The 14,679-nt window shown below is 41.1% G+C and overlaps 1 long non-coding RNA gene across 1 annotated transcript; it reads right to left on the reverse strand.

The window, feature by feature from the left end:
• Window positions 1–7,427: 7,427 nt before the first annotated feature.
• On the reverse strand, window positions 7,428–8,056 carry LOC116654960. The gene is made up of 2 exons (XR_004310120.2): window positions 7,690–8,056; window positions 7,428–7,630 (listed from the first exon to the last, which is right to left on the reverse strand). It is a non-coding gene; the product is annotated as an uncharacterized LOC116654960 (long non-coding RNA).
• Between the last annotated feature and the right edge of the window lie 6,623 nt (window positions 8,057–14,679).

A 14,679-nucleotide genomic window follows, 5' to 3' on the forward strand; every position in this document is an offset into this window, starting at 1 on the left:
TTTTAAAGTGTAGCGAAAATTGGAAGTCAAGTTTCTATTTCAGGAGGGGGCAGAACGAGTCCCTTTAAACGCAGAAGAAAAACTTCAATAAATTTCAAATTAACGCACACACCGAACCGCCCGAAAAGAGACCTGGTCACAAGCTGCACAAAATCATTTTTACCATAAAATTTATTGCTTTCGGGTCTGGACTTTTTCCTCAAATATTTGTCACACACTCACTCACCCTCGCTTGCCGGGACGCCAGAGTCCCTGAAGATGGGTGAGGGCTGGGAAAAAAGTGTTTTATAAACCTTCAATTGCTGTCAATTTATTGACAACATGTCGCCGCAACTTCCTCCCCACTCAAAACCCCCGGGCGGAAAGCGAGTAGAAAGAACCGAAACCGAAGACAGGGAATTGGAGCCAAAGACAAAGGGCTATGACGGAAATTTGTTTGCCAGCCTCGGGCACAAAATATGACGAAGACGGTTTTGGCCTGCCTTTATACTTTTATATGTTCCATCGCTCCTGTTTTTGTTATTTTAGCATTTTTCCTCCTTTTTGTGTCCTCTCGACTGGGCCTGCCTGTGTGAGAAATGTGAACAATTTACAATAGAAATTGCTGTGTGTGCATTTGGCTGACTCGTCGTATACGCAATCAGCGCGCAATTGCTAAAAGCATCGGGACAACAACAAAAACCAGGTGCCGTCGTGCCCGTGGAATCTTTTGAAACCAGGTGATACCCAGATAGGGATCAATATGGGGATCATGCCTCGAATAAAGATTACTCTAAGAAAGGAATAAATATGGAGTGGTTATAAAGGGTAAGTTTTTGGTTTAACTTTTAAGTTTTTTGTTTATTATAGTGGTTTCCCTGGAAGAGCTATAGTTTGTCCTATAAAGTAATACATAAGGAACGATTATTTAAGCCACATATCTCAGCGAATATACCCTCGCTGATAGAGAATAAGAAAAAAACAAAACAAATGTTATATTTTACATTTCAATTGTTTTTTATGATTGCGCCCAAAGTGCACACGTACAGCGCTTGACAATTCTCGATGGTTGTCTCCGAATCCTCTTGTTGTTGTTATCAGGATGTTATTTTATTTGTTGTAGTCCTTGTTGCTGTTGTCAGTCGGTTGTCAATTTGGTTGGCGTGCGTGTAAATTGCACAGCAGCTGCTCGACTGACAGAGTGTGTGTGTGTGTTATCAGCATTTTCTTGATTTTTTGGGGCATCGCGCCAAAATTGAAAGTGAAAAATGCTCTTCAGGTGCTTAAGTGATGAAGTGCCAATTGCTGCCTCACAACGCCCCCTTTTGGGCCTCTGTCTGTGGCATGATTGCACGCCCGAGTACTCTTCGTCCGCTTCCATATTGATTTCCTGTAAATTATTATTTATTTCGATGTTTCCTGTTTGTTTCGCTGCCGAAATTTGCGTGCGTGCCATCCCCAGAAAGTAGGCAACAAAATTTTATGAGCCCTAGGATATGTGGAATAGACACGAAATGCAAGGAAAATGGCTTCTATGAGGGCATTCTTAAAGGTGTCTTTAATACTCGCTGGAGTCCTAATCTCTTGGGTTTCTCAGCAATTTGTCAGCTTTTTAGCCAACACTTTCATTACAAACATAACTCACTTATGCCACTCAAATCAGCAGCATAAAAATGCAAATTAAACTCCAAAGGTTAGTCGAAAGCGGCGGCAACGAGCAGTGAAATATAAACATTATCCGCCCAGCAATCATAAGATATTGCAGCTCCCGAGAAGTGGGCCAACTCCCAAATGTACAGTTACGTCTTCAGAGCCAACTACTAAATTAAGGCACCCGGCCATAAAGCAACGTCCCACAAAAGATGAAGAAGCTAGCAAAGATTCGGGGAAAGAAACAGCATCGTCCTGGAAGACCGGTGGCAACAAACAATTTTACAACTTTAGGCTCGCGCTTACATAAAAATAAATTTCTTATTTACATAAAGAAACTTTTAGGTTGCCAGCCAGCGAGCAAGAAAATGAAGAAAAAAGTAAACAAAAACTGAAATCAAAATAAAAACCGCAAGGAGGAATTCCTCTTCTTCGGTGTCGAGGTGGCAACTTACATTAAGAGTAGCAACATTTGCATATTTTGTGTATTTGGCTTTTGCCTTAATTTGTTTGCACATGTAAGTAAGCATACAAAGTGAATTTGCATGTTTAGCAGACAAGGACACTCGCAACTTTGGCTGAGTTTCAGTTTTCATCAAACAATAAACATAAATACGAGGCATATAGTTTTGACGGAGGATGTTTTGGAAAACCATTCTACCACCTTTTGTCAACCGGATTGGTGGTTCCAATTTATTTAATGTAATTACTTAAATATTTTATTAAACTTATTAGAAGCTCGAAGCGTAAAGGATGCATCGACTGCTTCTGCGGGGAGCTGTCTATGTCCTTCCCCTATTTTGATCCCTATTCCCAGTGCGGCATTTGGCCCTGGGCTGCTGGTTTGTTGATTTGCTTACTCTGCCAGACGCAGACAAAAGTATATTTAGACAACGAGTCAGTGGCGGAGGGGCAGAAGGTCCTGGGGGGCCAGGAGGTAGGTGCTTTTTTTCACAGTCATTTGGGCAAATAACGCTCTTTGTTTCTTTTTTTGCGCGGCCACTCGTAGTGGCCATAAATATTCTGGCATTGTTTTGCTTTATTATTTGTATTGTTATTGTTTCCCCTTCCCTTTATTTATGCACCACCCAGCCAGATCCCCACCCACCCCAATCCAGCCTCTTCACAATTTATGTTGATTATTTTTATGGCGCGGTCGCTTGGTGGCCAGTCCGTCGTATCAAAAACAGGAAACTAAAGCCCGGCAATATGTCAATATAGAGTCTGGCTGTTGTTTGGTTTGTGTTTAACGTTTAACATGACAAATGGCCACGCCCCCTGGCTTAACGCTTCTGTTGTCAATGAAAGCCAATTTATGCCCATACATATTTAAATCGGCCAAACAAAGGCCCACCGATGGAAAAATTGTGGGAAAAGTTGTGCAAAATGTTTAGAAATAGTCAGTCGGTTGAGGACGTCAATGAAACAATCCTTTTAAAATTGGTTTAATTTAAATTTAATTATATAAACAAAGCAATTACAATTGGAGATTGAAATTAAATTAAAAACAGAGGCAGGTCATAATTTTGTTAATAAATAACTATTAATACTACAAATGAAATGCTGCAATTAATGTATGAAAAAATAAATAAAATTTTTTATTTATTAGCATTGATTGGATTATCGGAAATAAAATGCACATATAATATGGACATTAATTAATGTCTCTGGCTTAGATGCCCCTCCTTTTAGTTTCGCTCAGTTAGGAAGTAGGAACACAAACTTCTAGGAATGTAAAACCGCACAATATACTCCAAGACAGGACTTTGTCGGGTGACACATTAACAGCCATCTTCCGCACAGACAGAGTTTTGAGGTTAAGCCCGAGACCCACACCCACAAACTGGCACACACACTCACTCAGATTTAGGGGGGAATGTGGCTGATGGCATCACGGTTGGCTGCATACCAAGTTGCGTCTAAGCCAGGACCTTCGAAGTGGCTTAAGCATCGGCCCCTTGTCAGGCCACCCTCCTTTGCGCTCCCATTTCTCAGGACCTCAAAAGTAGATGTCTCCTCGCTCTCTGTATCTGGCGCGCCGATGCTGATTCTTTGTGTTTGGTTTTTGTGCGTCTGCTTTTTTAGTAGCTGGCTATTAATATTTTACTCCGTGGTGCACGTTTTGTGGCCTAGATTTTGTTTGTTTGTTTGTTTGCCGGCTTGTTTGGCTGCCTGACGCCCTTTTATTGTTGTCCCATCGTTGTCATCGTTGTCGTCGTCTTCGCTGCCATTAATACGCTTAACATGGGTAACATGATAAGCTAACAAGTGTGTTTGTCTAGGTTCTGACTTGATTTTGATGTGGTTTACATTCCCCACCCAATTCGAGGGATTAGCCTTGACTTGCTTCTTAACCGTTTCTTTCTTCGGTATTAGGTTTCCCTACCTTGCAGTGTTTTCTTTTGCGATCAAGGACTCGTTCTGGCACAATCCATGGCATATATTCAATTCATTAGCGCGCTTTTTTGAACGCCATTGCCCAAAATTAATTGAAGTTCATTATGGCCATTACAAATCCAGCAACCGCACATGGAAAATCAATTAAGAGCGGCGCCAGATAATAAAACATTGTAAGTGTCCACCGCAAATCGTTGCCGCAGGAATATAACACACAAAATCATTTGAAACACCAAACATTAAAATAAAGCCGCACAAACAAATGCGAGATTGCATGGGAGAGTGTGTCAATATTGGGATGTTTGTGGCCCTACAGAGTGGTCGAAACACGTTGGTGTATTCATTTCGGAACTTATCCACTCCAAAGGCAAACTAATTTTATTTCCAATTTTAAATAAACCAGATACTTACGGCTGCCTTGCTGCCGTATTTGGAACTATGTGTATTTGATCTTGTTTCTGGGGGATAATATGCACATTATGAATATGAGTGTGTGTAGTCAGGTGCTCCTTCTCCCAGCAGCAATGGGGATTATCCCCCGATGCAGACACACGGCAAACAATCAGAGAAACCAGGGATTCAAAATGAACATAAAGGACAAACAAGGAGCAGGACAAATTTGCATTTGATGCGCGCGTTCTCCTCGCCCACACACAGACTGGCAAAATGCAGACCTTGGCAGTGCGGAAAACCGAATAAAAACCCTCAACAGAATAAATAAAATATAGGATGGAGATTGTGACTTTGTGTGCATCCAAAGTGCATAAAAATTGCATTCAACCGAAAAATATGTATCGCTGGCGGCGAGAAATGTGTGTTTAAGCTTTAAAAACTTCACCAACTTACCGAGGATGAAAAAGGGACACACTCCTCCTGTGTTAATGGTGAGACTAGCACACGAAAAAAATTGTAACAACTTTCCACGGGAAATTATTTCCACCTCAATTATAGGATTTATTTTTCAGAGAGAATGCGAGCCAAGCCGAGGGTTTAAATTTCTAGCGAATCTCCATCTCAATATCCTTTAGTTTGAGCCCCGTTTCCCCACTACTGGGAAATACTTGCCAAAAATTCAACTCATCAAGGGAAAGCGAATGATTTCCGCATCTCTGGCTCATCCAGCTGGGAGCGGCGTTCGTCGGCAAGGATGCACAGTTGCAAGGACACCTGAGACTGACACACTTTCACTTTAAGCCAGTTGTAAAAGCGAGAAATTCACAGGATTAAGAGCCGTAATCCAACGCCTACCTGGCTCCTACCGATTCCACTCCATCCTCGCATCCTGGCAAGGGAATTCAGGCATCCTTGCAACCATAACCACCAACCCAACAGTCCACTTGCGCACCGGAGCGTTCTGCCAGCGACTTAACAACATTTTGCATTGTGCCCACTGTCATCAGCCGTTGTTGCATCGCCCTCACTTTTCCAGCCCCTCCCCATTCTGCGCCTTCAGCCCCTCCCACTAAATTTTCCGCCCTCTCTGCTGCCCATTTTCCCAGTTTCGCTGTTTCCCAGTGCAACTGCAACGGCTGCCAATGTTTCCGTTCTCCATCGCTGGGGAGGGACAGTCTGCGTAATCTTGTTAGATAATTACCGTGTAGGGACCCTGTGGTTGTCGTATCTGTGTGAGCCAGTGCCAGTCTGTTCGTGGGTGTGTGTGTTTGTGGGCCAGGTTGGTAGGCCATTTCAATTGCCCAGCCCGCCTTGCAGCTGCCAATCGGTTTCAGATCTCGAAATGGCTGCAACTTGCAATTTCTTCAGAGCCAGAGTCAGATCTGATCTGACTGAACATTTTGAAACGTTTTCAACCTTAAATAGTGCAGATTATATTTTTCCTTTCTTGAATAAACGATAAATAACTAACAAATAAAATAAAATTCCTGCATGGTTGTTTATTATCTAAAATCCCGGATATTATTTCCCAGCCGGATATCCTTGACCGAAACATTTCGCTATCAATTTTAAAGTACTTATGCGCATTTAATAAATATCATAAAATAAAATTAACATTTGTTGCTTTTCAATTTTCAATTTAATTTCAAATTTCATGGAATCACCGAAACCAATTACGTTGCCATGTCGAAAGCCGATAATCACCAATTTAATGGAACAATTCGACTAACAGCTAATTTATTTATTAAGCCCCATAGCCTTCAGTATTTTTTTATTGTTTGTAGCTGAACTCTCTCTCTATTGCATACAATAGAGCAAGGACGACTTCTGGGAGTAACAAAAAAGGATGCATAAATTAATTTTTATGCCGTGAGCAAAGAAAAGATCCGAAAAGGAAATTGCCCCGACTTTTTGATTGAATTGCATGCATTTCATTTCTGCTCGATCGATTGGAAAACAATTATCACATTTAAAAGAAAAAGCTTAAAAAAATATATATATTTATGCAAGGTTCTGGACTTAATTTATTTGTTATTGTTTTTTTCGTCAGTTTTCTGTGGTTCGATAGCCACTTTTACTTTCCATTCTGGCCATTTACATAATACAAATTGCAATTATCTTTAATGCGCTTAACTTGCGACTGGACCTGGACAAAATAAGCCGCACGCTCAATTTCAATATTCTAATTGATTTTTTCAGTTGTCTGTACGGCGGGAAGTTGTCAATTTTATGTAATAATTTAAGAGAACTTAGAGACTTTACCTTGATAAAATTACCTGTCCCAGTTGTGGGCCTCGACTGCAAAAACTACACACGCAGCTCCAATATATAAATAGATACAAAGAAATACCAGCATTTTTAAATACAGAATCGGAATTACATCTTTAAAATCTTTACTATTTAATTATGTGATACAAAATAACACTATTAAAATAAAATAACACTTAAATATATAAAAAGTGTTGTGTATATAAAAAAAGTGGGTAAAATAACACTTGTACTCCGCTATCTGAGAACTAATGTTTTAATCCACTAAGAAACCTCTCAAGAAAATCCAATTCATTTCGCTATCAATTTTAAAGTACTTATGCGCATTTAATAAATATCATAAAATAAAATTAACATTTGTTGCTTTTCAATTTTCAATTTAATTTCAAATTTCATGGAATCACCGAAACCAATTACGTTGCCATGTCGAAAGCCGATAATCACCAATTTAATGGAACAATTCGACTAACAGCTAATTTATTTATTAAGCCCCATAGCCTTCAGTATTTTGTTATTGTTTGTAGCTGAACTCTCTCTCTATTGCATACAATAGAGCAAGGACGACTTCTGGGAGTAACAAAAAAGGATGCATAAATTAATTTTTATGCCGTGAGCAAAGAAAAGATCCGAAAAGGAAATTGCCCCGACTTTTTGATTGAATTGCATGCATTTCATTTCTGCTCGATCGATTGGAAAACAATTATCACATTTAAAAGAAAAAGCTTAAAAAAATATATATATTTATGCAAGGTTCTGGACTTAATTTATTTGTTATTGTTTTTTTCGTCAGTTTTCTGTGGTCCGATAGTCACTTTTACTTTCCATTCTGGCCATTTACATAATACAAATTGCAATTATCTTTAATGCGCTTAACTTGCAACTGGACCTGGAAAAAATAAGCCGCACGCACAATTTCAATATTCTAATTGATTTTTTCAGTTGCCTGTACGGCGGGAAGTTGTCAATTTTATGTAATAATTTAAGAGAACTTAGAGACTTTACCTTGATAAAATTACCTGTCCCAGTTGTGGGCCTCGACTGCAAAAACTACACACGCAGCTCCAATATATAAATAGATACAAAGAAATACCAGCATTTTTAAATACAGAATCGGAATTACATCTTTAAAATCTTTACTATTTACAATTTTGAAGAATTTTTCGAGGTTAACTGCGATGGAAGGTTTTGTTTCAAAAATAATTAAGAAAAGTATCCTTTTGGATAGTTCACTGCTCTGTGTTTATTCAATTTGCAATTTCTAGGCAAATATAACTTGGAATTTGGTTACATTTACAATTTTAATAATTTTTCAATTTTTCATTGAATTTTTATGACTTTCCCTGCCATTGGTTTCGGCCTCTGCCCCAGACCCGGCCAGGCAAACTTTTTGACGAACAACTCACAGGAAGCGACGGCAGGACGATGGATGCCGCCAGCCTGGCCGCATAAATATTTTAGATTTTGCACGTCAGACTTTGTTGCAGCAACATAACCAGAGGGAGTCCAAGGGAGCCAGAGGGTGGGTGCCACGGCGGCAGCTGCATTTTTGGAGGGCCTACTGTCCGTCCAACTGGCGCAGGATTGTTAGCAGGGCTCTCCGTGTTGCTTCTGCCTAGTTGGCCAAACTTGCCACCCGGCAGCTGCAATGTTGAATGTTGGCGCTGCTGTTGCAGCTGCATTGCGGTGCCGCCAAATAGGGAGGGCAGCATGATCCCCCAAAAAAGAATACAAGCTGCGGGTTAGCTTACTACTGTTGAGCTGGCATTTTAAATTCTTGTGCAAAAGCCTTGTTCAAAATGTAAATGCCATTAAATATCTTCAGTTTTATAAATTAAATTGAATTTTTCTCTGTGTCACTCATGTCCTCTTAACTCTGTTCCGTAAATTGTTATTGCAACGGCTGCTGCTGCAACATTATTGGGCTCTCTGGTATTAATTTGTTGCCTGCACCAAAAGTGCTTAATAAATATTTTAATTAAGAAGAAGAATGGCCTGTGCAGGTCACAGGACATGGGATCCTGGCTGTGGATCAGGTTCTTGAGGTCGAGCCAAAGGAGATTGAGAGGCAATATGTGCAGACTAATGACACACAAGCTCACGCATCCCAAGGGTCCTTCCAGGACACTTTGATGCATAAAAGATGTTATATGAAAATGAATGTCTGGAGGGTGTTCGGATAATTAAAAGCGACTGGGTCATTTGCGGGAAAGTATAGTTTCAGCCTGAGGGCAAAACATGTTTTCTTTTAAAAGGCTTTAACACATTTTAGTTGATTGGGCTTGATGTGTCTTAATTTTTGAGGCAACATCTTTTGTTTAAATAACACTTGTACTCCGCCATCTGAGAACTAATGTTTTAATCCACTAAGAAACCTCTCAAGAAAATCCAATTCGCTGCGCGGATCCAACTTTTTGACACTGTTTGGGAGATTTTTTTCTAAATTAATCAAATTCCTCGGATAATTTGTGGCCAAACGATTAAATCTGAAACTAAAGTTTTTGCGTGAAGTTGGCCGAAAATTGTTCAAAGTTCAGCTTGAGTCGAAAATTGCATAAACTCATTTGTATAATGCACACGCTCAGCCACCCCGGCGCCCCCTCTCCATGGGTTTCCCAGATTTTCTCCCCACCTTTGTGTGTGTGTGTCCCATCTCATCTGCATATGCAGCGATGGAAGCGATGAAAACTATGACTCGAAAATGTGACCTGCCCTCTGTGCCAGAAATAGGATACGTGGCGGGGTAGAAGCGGTGTGGCGCATGGCCTGGCCTTGGGCGACATTTAGCACTAGCCACGTAGCCCGCCCCGCCCCAGCCCAACCCAACCCGGCCCGCCCCGGCACCCACCCTACGCCCATAGAACTTAGCCTGGAACATGGCGGAGCTTAACTGTGACACATTTTACACATAATTTTCAACACCTAAATCCGCAAGTTAGTGCCAACCATCAGATTTTGCACACGTTAACGCGAACATAAAGCGTCGGATCTCGGATTTCGGGCTTCGGGTTTTCGGATTTTCGACTGTGCCCGGCGTAAGGAGTAAAAAAAAGGAAGCGGAAAGGACCCCGCCGCCAGATGGACCAACCTGTTTTGTGCATTTTAAAGCAAACCGAGAACAGTCAGCCACGAATAAAAAATGAAGCATAAAATGCGCCACTTTTGTGCATGCAGAAACAGAGAATGGGTTGGAAAAGTAATTCTTGAGCTCACAAAGAGGTCAGAGGTCAGAGAAGAGCTCATGAAAGTCGCAAAAGTTGGCATCTAACTTTGGGGCACTTTTGTTGAGTGAAAAGCAGTGTTAAATGCTAAATGAAATTATCAACAAGACGTTTGACATTTAAGACTTTAAACAATAATTGCAAATTATAAATAATCCTTACCCTGCCCTGTCAGCACTAGTGATATAGTGGTACATATATTTGAAATTTTTGTGTTGAACATTGCACATTACCCTCCTGGCCAGGCACATATTTTGATTTATCTACATGAATATAATATATATATGCTGGACACATCTGGCTGTATGATTTACATATCAAGCCGACCGTCAACTCGACTGCTGTTCCTCTGAAGTTGTTGATCGTCCATCAAGTGACGTGGCTTGTTTGTTCCAAGCCAAAGTTTGCCTGGCAGAGCACTGGACGACGAGGCGGACCTGAATCCTGGGACCGAGATGAATCCTACAGCTGAGAGCGGAAATTAATAAAAACAAAAGAACACTTACACAACGATGGACAAAACAACATCAAATTACAAAGCAAAATTAATATGCAAAAATGTGATGTACGAGTATGTTGAGTGTGGCATATGTTGCATGTAAATGCAAATGGGAGTAATATGTTTTATGAAATATGAAAAAAATTAGTTATGTTTTAGAGAGAGGCTTCTAGCAATTCTATACTAAGTCTCAGTAGAAAGTAGGTAAAATGGAGTGGGTGCCAAAATGTGTCACTTTCCGAAATCCCTATAATTGCCCGTTTTTAACCGATTTTTGAAAGTAATATCTTAAAACAATTTCGATTGGATTCCCTATCGATCTGCATTTAAATCTCAGTCTCGAAAAAATTTAAGATTTTTTGTATATTTTTACGATGGAACCCCTATGAAAGTGGGGATACCCATGTGTGCCAAAATATGGCATTTTCTCAAATCCATATCTTTGTCAGTTGTTGACCGATTCTTGAAGGGAATGTCTTAAAAAAATCGTGGATAGATTCCCTATCGATCTGAATTTAAATCTCAGTCTCGAAAAAAGTGAAGATTTTTTGGGTATTTTTACGATGGAAGGATTTCCGAAATCCATATCTTTGTCAGTTGTTGACCGATTCTTGAAAGAAATGTCTTAAAAGAATCGTGGATTGACTATCGATCCATAATTGAATCTTTAACTAAAATATTATTAAGATATTTATAGTTATTATGGTGGATTGTGTTTAAAAATACAGTGTACAAAAATTAGGGCTGATGATTGTTTCGATAGTTATTTGTATTTGTACCCATATGGACAAGTTATATAAACTTCGACTGTTTACCATTTAATTTTCGTCCTTTTAAGAGTATAAAAATAGTCCCAACTAATCATGATTTGTTCGTGGTGTGGCATAAGTTTGTCAATGAATCAGGACACTGCTGCCACAATATTTTGCCAATCAATTGCCGCCTTCGGAAGGCTGGAAAAGAAAAGGAAAGGCAAATTCTCCCAGCCAGCCACACATATATACAAGAAAGCACTTAGAGTTCGACCTCCCACACTGAACCCGACCCCTGACCCCGGACATAGTGGTTGGAGTTGGCAGGGGCTCTGGGGTCGGCTGGCTGTTCGGCTGCTCGGCATAAAGATAAAATGCCCCAGAGGAATCGGGCAACAGTTTGCAAAAGTTTTCAATAAGCTTCGGTATATTGAAGCAGTTTGTAGATGCGCAGCGGAAATGCATAAACATTTATAAGAATTTCCTTTGAAAACATGTTAAACATAATTTCATGCCGAGGGAAATGCTCGCAACAGGATAACAGGATAAAAAGGATGCGGAAGGGGAACTGTAACAAGTGAAATCAATTGAAGTTGTTTCAAATTCATTGTAAATGAATTTTCACTTGGACAGGACAAGGTTTTGAAATTTAAATAATGCCAAAGTTTTGAGAATTTGGAGGGAAACTCCTCCATCGTATTGCCGAAAATGGCCAAGTTTTGCCATTCATTAGTTCTGGGAAATTTAAAAATTATTCAGTATTTCTCTTCAGGGCTTTATACATTATTCGCTTGCATTCATCCAACCACGAATCGGCGTCCTCTCTGCGGCCGGAACATCCTGCAAACGAACGCCCATCCCCTGGAGGACTTCCCGTGCCTAATGTCACCATAACTCAATGCTAACCTATTGAATCAGAGCAAATTAACATGCATATATCTGGGCGAAGCGATGCGATGCTCGTGTCGAGCCCACAAGGACACATGTCGCCCCCTGGCGGTGCCGCCTTCACCTCCACCTCCATCACCAGCCACGCCCACTCAGAAACGGACTCTCGTGCCGTTTGGCATACAAAATAAGCACAAACAAATTCGATAACAAATGGTTCGGAATCGAAACAACAACAATGCAAGGGATATGTATAATATATTTATAAAGACGGCGAGCAAGAAGAGCGGAAAAAAGCTAAGGACTCTGGCGAATTTAAGAACAAATGACATATTGTCGGGGGCCTACGAGACAAGAGGGAGAGAAGGCGAGATCCGGCATGAGAGAGACAACATATGGTTAGTCCGATATGTCCTTTGGTTCGCGTTTGTTTTTGTTTAACGTAAATATAAAATTTATTATCCAGCGGAGCGCATAAATTAGCCGGCAATGCGACGAGAAATCAGAAGCAGACGTAAATTGAGACCAAGGACCTCCCTGCCCCGCCCATTCTCGCCGCAGAGATCAAGTTGATGATGATAACAAATGAAATCAAATGAGTGGAATGCTGGATATGCCAGTGGCATAGAAATGGAGCCATCATTAATTGTGGGGACTCAATTTGTGGGTTCACAATCAAGCTGATACAAATAGGAGGATAATTTGATTTTGGAAACTTGTACTCAAATAAAGAGTGCAAATTAAAGTCACACTAGACCCTATTATTACATTAAATTCACACTTAACTGTATGGGCACTAATTACTTATCATCGCTTGACATCGCAAGTGCTAATTTTCCCAAAACAAGCAGACTTTCACCCTCGCCTTCGGTTAATTAACACATTTTCACAGTTCTCCCGGTGAGCTCCGCTCTGTTCTTAGAGAGACCGCAGAAAGTGGCAAACAGCATGCTACCTGGAGGCAACATGGCTTTCGATGTGTTCCGGCCATAACTTTTACAGGCCAAAGTCGCTGCCAAGGCTAAGCACTCCAGGCCCCCTCCCTGCTTTGCCTTCTATGCTTTCGTGTATGCAAAGTCCTTTTGAGAAGGCTTGGAAAGGCGAATTCCACAACAAAATCCATGGTAACATGACCAGCAGGCGGCGGTAACGAAAAGTTTTGGGCCAAACCCAGTTGAAAACTTTCAAGATTCGCAACTGCAACACTTCTGCAGTTCTACTTTCAACACGCACACTGACATAATCCCGCTCGCACACACCGACTCACACCACAGCCATTGTGCACATCCTGCATATCCTGTCTGTTTACCAAATGAGTTTTGTGCTAGTTTGTTTAAAGCCTTGGGTCCTAAAATTTATGACGACAGCCCGGGGGGAACAGGATGGGTGGCCGCCACCCAAGTGCCCCTATCCGGCGACTTCTTGGTGTAATGGACAGATAACTGTTGCCTAATTGTTGTGACATTTATTCGAAACCGAGAGCAGAGATAACTCCAGGACCTCTCCACCGCTAAAGTTACTTAACCATTTAATTCGTTTTCGATTCAAATGCTATTTTATTCCATACTTTCTGCACTAATTCCGATGGTTTGTAAAGTTGTAATTGGAAGCTGACACCGTTTCAGGAAAGTTTAAATCCCCATAAAGGATGCAGCGTAAAAGTGAAGCTTGAAGCTGTATAAAACACACTTCAATTATTGTATTTTGCATCCCCATAAATGGATATATGGTTTCCCAATCAAATACAACTCTGCCTAATTAATTGTTAATAATACGATCATGTTTTGGGTTAAAAGCTTGGTTTATGGGCTTGGTGTTACATTTTAAGAGCGACAATTTCGGCAAATGAGTGAGTGCGAGTGCACCTGTTGCCAGGACAACGCCGCTTCAAATGATGTTGGCCAGAAACGAAAATATTTCTGCACACGCGGGGCATAAATTCCGTTTCATTTAGCGCTTAATTCAATTTTATTTGAATGCATCGCAGGGGGTGGGGCAGTGACACCCCAGGGGCAGTGGCGCGAATATTGAATTCCGCGCGTAAATTAACCCAGAAACGTTTTCGTGCATGAAATGCCAAAAATTTAACTAAAATTATGCACCTTTGTGCGGAGAAAAGAAAAACCCACCGAAATGAGCGGCCTTTGAATGGGAGTTTGCCATTCCCACAGCGCCCTCTGTTTCCCCTTCCGTGGAATGCATAAAACGCTGATTGCACCACCCACCCACCTCACCCACCACCTCCCGATCAGCGGAACGTGACTGGGTTTACACGCAAATAAATACAAAACTCGGAAAGAGCAGCCGCTGCAACAATTCCCGGCTCCATGGGTTAAGGATCTGAGCAGGAACAGGAAAGTTTGCAGCAAAAAGGCCAAAGAAGCGGCAGAAGGAGCGCCTGAGCGCTGGTAACACAAATATGAAATGCGGCTGCCGAAACAAAAATGCTATTTATTCGCCACTCCAGCGCAACATAAAAATAGAAAATGCCTGCAAAAAAAAGACTTTATCACGTACCTGGGAGTGCAGGGCTGGCGACATCGGCGTCCGCCAGGTGGCGCTAGTCACTGAGCGGCAAAACGGAAACCGGAAACGCCGCTGACAGCCCCATGAAGGACTAAAAAAAAACACAAAA

This window comes from Drosophila ananassae, chromosome 3R (assembly GCF_017639315.1).
Source record: "Drosophila ananassae strain 14024-0371.13 chromosome 3R, ASM1763931v2, whole genome shotgun sequence".
Classification (NCBI taxonomy): domain Eukaryota; kingdom Metazoa; phylum Arthropoda; class Insecta; order Diptera; family Drosophilidae; genus Drosophila; species Drosophila ananassae.